This window comes from Onychomys torridus, chromosome X, assembly GCF_903995425.1.
Source record: "Onychomys torridus chromosome X, mOncTor1.1, whole genome shotgun sequence".
NCBI classification, from domain to species: Eukaryota; Metazoa; Chordata; class Mammalia; order Rodentia; family Cricetidae; genus Onychomys; species Onychomys torridus.
In genome coordinates, this window is record NC_050466.1 from 132083433 (window position 1) to 132088642 (window position 5210).

Genomic DNA, 5210 nt, shown 5'->3' on the forward strand with positions numbered 1-5210 from the left:
CCTTCAAGCTGTAACTATGGCCAGAGTAGGGATTCTGTCTTGCTCACTCAGCTGAGCAAGGGAAGGATCTCCTCTATTGGTAGGCTTCCCATCATCTTGTAATCTACTTTACACAAAAATATGTGCAAAACTTACTATATAGTCAATTCCAAAAGAAATCCAAGTTGCTGGCTCCCAGGAGTTCCCAGATAAAGAGCCTCACTGGGTCACTCATCCATATACCAGAGGGCTGCTATATGTTATTCAAAACAATCTGCTCTTTAAAACCAAAAGATAGCCAAATAGCAGTAGACACTGAAGAATCTTCTGTCAGAGAAGAAAGAAGCCCAACAAATAATAAAAGCCAACTCCAGAAACAAAATCTTTGTGGAAAATGGACAGTTTTGAAAACTAGCTCAGTATTATTAGACAAGAGAATTAGCCATTAAACAAGTTCAATATGGTGTCAAAAAAACAAAAAACAAAAAACCAGGAAACAAAGTTTAGAATTTGAAAAAAAAAAATGAGGCCACAAATTTGAAACCCAATGGAAGGATTGGAAGATAAGGTTAAAGAAAATCTCCCAAGGTCAAAACCACAAAGAAATGAAAAATAAGAGAGAAAAAAAATTAGAGAAAGCCTAATGGATCATGAATCAGAAAGGTCTGACCTCACTTCTGCAATATTATAAACTGCAAGAAAATGTAGAATGGTGATGACCATCAGAATAGCAAGATAAACTCTAGTACTGCAAAGTGAAGAAAAGCTAGTTTGATATATATAAGAATATATGAAGAGATGTGTCATCATTGGGGACTTATTATCAACGATAACTGCAGAGGAAGTTAAACAATGAAATAGACCATCATTATTACTAATGACCGCAAAAATCTTATACAGGAAAAATAATCACAATATGCCTGTACCCTCTCCTTCCCACGGGCCTAGCAGTGACATCATTTGCCATCCAAACAACAGGACTTGGATGTAGCTCAGTGGAAGAACACTTGCCTAGCACAGACAAAGCACTAAGTTGGATCCTCAGCACCACAAAATATTAAAAGTAAATATAGGAAACAAGCTATAAAAATCTTTGCAACTGAGGGTATATAGTTCAATGGGAGAACTATTAACCTAGAACACATGAGGATATGGGATCTATCTCTACCACCACAAAGAAAACAAAACAAAATAATATAAGCATTGAAAATGTTAACCTAGTCCTCAGGGTGTTCTAGTTTGGTTTCTGTTGTTGTGATAACACAATCAAAAGCAACTTGGAGATAAAAGGGTTTATTTCATCTTACACATATTAGTTCCTTGAGTCCAAGCAGGAGCTGAAGCCTGAGGCCATGGAGGAGTGTTGCTTACTGACTTGCTCCCAATAGCTTGTTCAGCCTGCTTTCTGGTACAACAACCCTCCACCCCATCCCCATCCAACTACCTACCCTGGGGTGGTACACCTACAGTGGGCTGGGCTCTCCCACACAAATAATCAATCAAGAAAATGCACCACAGGCTTGCCTAAAGGTTATTCTGATGGAGGCATTTTCTCAATTGGGGTTCCCTCTTCCCAGATGACCCTAGCTTGTGTCAAGTTGACAAAAAACTAACCAATACACAATTTTGGCTCCTAGAGAACATCTACCAGTGTCTGGGGGTCTGTTTGGCTGTCACCAGTCACATTGAGGGCCTAAGAAGCTAGGAACACTACTAAACATCCTACCTTGCACAGATGGCCCCACCATAAAGAATCATTTGGTCCCAAATATAAATAATGTCAAGGCTGAAAAAATTTTTGTAGCCCAAAATATGGTATGAGATCCACTAGAGCCCTTGCCTAGCACACCAAAAGAAGGCCCCAGGTTCCACTTCCAGCACAGGAGAAAAGAAGTTTCAATAGCCTGCTTGAGAGTACATAAGAACAAGTATTTGCTTACTTAAACTTTGATGCCAAAGAGCCATTTCCATAAACATAAAAACAAAGCTGGGGTGAGTATACTTTCTCCCTCTCCCTCTCTCTTCTAGCACCAAAGAGGCAAGGCAGAAGGAGGACTGCTTGTGTACCAAAGCAGCCTGCGCAACATACTTAGTTTTGCATCAGTTTGGTCTACATAGCTAGATCCCATCTCAAAAACAAACAAACAAACAAACAAACCCACAAGCACTCTACTCCCTTTCTTCTGCCAATTAAGAAAAAATGTTGATCTTCAAGGACAAAAAAAAATCAACCCTGCCTGGGTTCTCCATGACCTTCACAATTTGCCTTTGATCTGAAAATCTTAAAAATCACCTATGGCCAAAAGATAATCACAGCTGTCCATAGCCAGTCTAGAACACTGTTTTACTTCCTTCTCCCACACAGGCAATCATTATTGCTTGCAACTTAATACTCTTGGAATTCAAAATACAAAACAGCCCACAGTTTCCTCAACTGGGCAGTGGGAGGGGAGTTAACTTTGCTTTGCAATTCATATTCTTCAATTACTTTCTTTTATTCCCACTTAAAATGATGCTAGGGATCAAACCCAGGGTCTCATACCTAAGGATAAGTACTCTACCACTTGACTAAACTCCCATCTCCCAATTTTTACAGGGTCTCACTAAGTAGCCAAAGCTAGAGTAGAACTTGTCATCCTCCTACTCCAGCCTCCCCAGTGCTGGGATTGTCCATGTATACCATCTGACCTTGATTTTTAAATGATACACTATCATCTCTCCATTGAAACACATTTTCCCAAGGAGAAGTCTAAACAGACCTTCCTTAAATTCAATACTGGTTTTGTTTTTATTTTTGTTTTTCTTTGAACCTAAAGCAAATGCTCTATTGACTGAACCACATGCCAGCATCCAGCAGTATTTTTTATGGATTTATTTGTATTATTTTTAGTTATGTGTATATAGGGGTTGTATGTGTACATGAGTGAGAACAGGTGCCCATGGACTCCAGAAAAGAACATGGGGGTACCTGGAACTAGAGTTACAGGCAGTTGTGAGCTGCCTCACATGGATGTTGAGAGCTGGGAACCCAACTCAAGAGAGATAAAAATGCATTTTGGAATTATCTCCTTGCTGAAGTTGTCTCCTTGCTGAAGTTGTTTTGTGCAACGTGCAAAATAGGCTTGGATTTATGAAGCAAAGGAGGAAAGTTCTAGGGTCTGTGGAACTTTTCTTTGCATGCCAGACAAGGCAGAAACATTCAACAAGAAAATTTTAGGGTATAAAGGCTGAATGGACTTTTTATTCAGGCTTTTACTTTCAGACACTAGAAAGGTGTGGGGCCAGGCTTTATAGGAGAAGTTGTACAGGATTTGGAAGTTTAGTCTCTTTTGATATATGTATGCTGAGAATTTTAACCCATAGGAGGATTCTGAAAGAGTTCTAGCAGGACTTTAAAACATACAGCTGGATGCTTAGAGATGTTGTGGCTCAGCTTCCTTTATATATTGAGAAATATTTTTCATACAGTATGTATTGATTATGTTTTCCCCTCCTCCAACCCTCAATTCTTCCCAGAACCTCCCCCCCTCAGCAACCCAACTTTGTTTTCTCTTTTAAACAAATAAAAACCAAACAAAAAATAAACATACACAAACCACACAAAACACAGAAACAAAAATCAATATAAACAAGCAAAAGACCAATAAGACCAAAAAAAAGCCCCAAACAAAGCAAAGTGAGACCAAAAAAACTATAAAAAATACCATTGAGGGTTTGTGGTTCAGTGGTAGAGCGCCTGCCTAGCAAGCGCACGGCCCTGGGTTCGATCCTCAGCTCAAAAAAGAGTACCATTGGGTTCGTTTTGTGTTGGATATGGGGCCTCCCCTGAGGTGTGGTTAATATATCTACTGAGACTTCCTTTGGAGAAAACTGAGTTTTCCTTTGCCAGTGGTTATCAACTGTAGATAGCTTCTTGGTTAGGAGTGGGAGATTGTGTCCACTTACCACTCAGGGCTCAGTGCTGGGACCTGTGCAGGCCTTGTGCTCCCTACCACAGTCTCTAAGTTCATTTGTGCATTGTCAGGTCTGAAGAAACTCGGACAAATGGCTAACTGTGGTGCCTATTAGCATACCAAAAGCGAATGTTGGCCTCTAGGCTCTCAGCATCACAAATACCTGTTACAGAGCATCCTGGCTCTTCTCACCCACTTTAAATGTTTCTGACTCATGACCTTCCCTTCTCCCAGCTTCTCATTCCTCTATAACCCTGCCATTTCAGCTATGTGCTCTCTTGCCCCCCCTCGCCTCTCTCTCCTACTCCCCTCTTTTGTCTTCCTCTTTTGCTCCCCCTCCCCCATGGTCATGTTTAGTCCACTACTTTCTTCCCTCACTCTGGACTCTTCCAGATGCCTCTGGCTGTACTCTTCTTCATATCTACAATAAAAACCTTCCCTTAAACCATGCCTTGGAGCAGCCATGTCCTCACTTTATATAACTGGTGTCAAAACTCCCCCTTTTTACATGCGTCAGTCCTTTTATGTCTGGAAAACACTGTTTCCATGGAGTTGTCATCACATCTGGCTCTCACTGTCTTTCTGCCTCCTCCTACACATAGATCCTTGAGCCTTGAGGCTTTGGTGAAGACACCCCATTTAAGACTGAGGGCTGCAAAGTCTCACTCTGCCCATTGTCCAGTTGTGGGTCTCTGTGTTAGTTCCTATCTACTGTAAGAAGAAACTTCTCTGATGAGGGATGAGCAAGGCACTGATCTATAGGAAAAGCAGTATGCCATCAGGAGTTATTTTATTGCTGTTCCTTTAGAAGAAGAATAATATTAGGTTTCCCCCAGGCCATGACCTATTTAGTCTTAGGTTCTTAGCCACTTGAGCATTGTCAGGTATGGGTTCCATCTTGTAGAGTAGGCCTTAAATCCTACCAGAAAGTGATTGACTACTCCTATAATATATGTGCCACTGTTGCACCAGTAGGATATCTTTTTTTTTTTTTTTGAGCTGAGAATTGAACCCAGGGCCTTGTGCTTGCTAGGCAAGCGCTCTACCACTGAGCTAAATCCCCAACCCTCCAGTAGGATATCTTACAGGCAGGTCACTGTTGGGTCACAGAGTATTTAGATGGGAGATATTAATGATTGCCTTTCTGTTCCAGTAGCATGAAAACTAATTAGTAAGGATGAAGCTTTGCTTAGTACCAGCATGACTTCTCCATATCCAATGACATATGTGTCTTCAGCAATAAGGCCTTATGATCAGGTTGCGTGGTTCAGCTTTGAG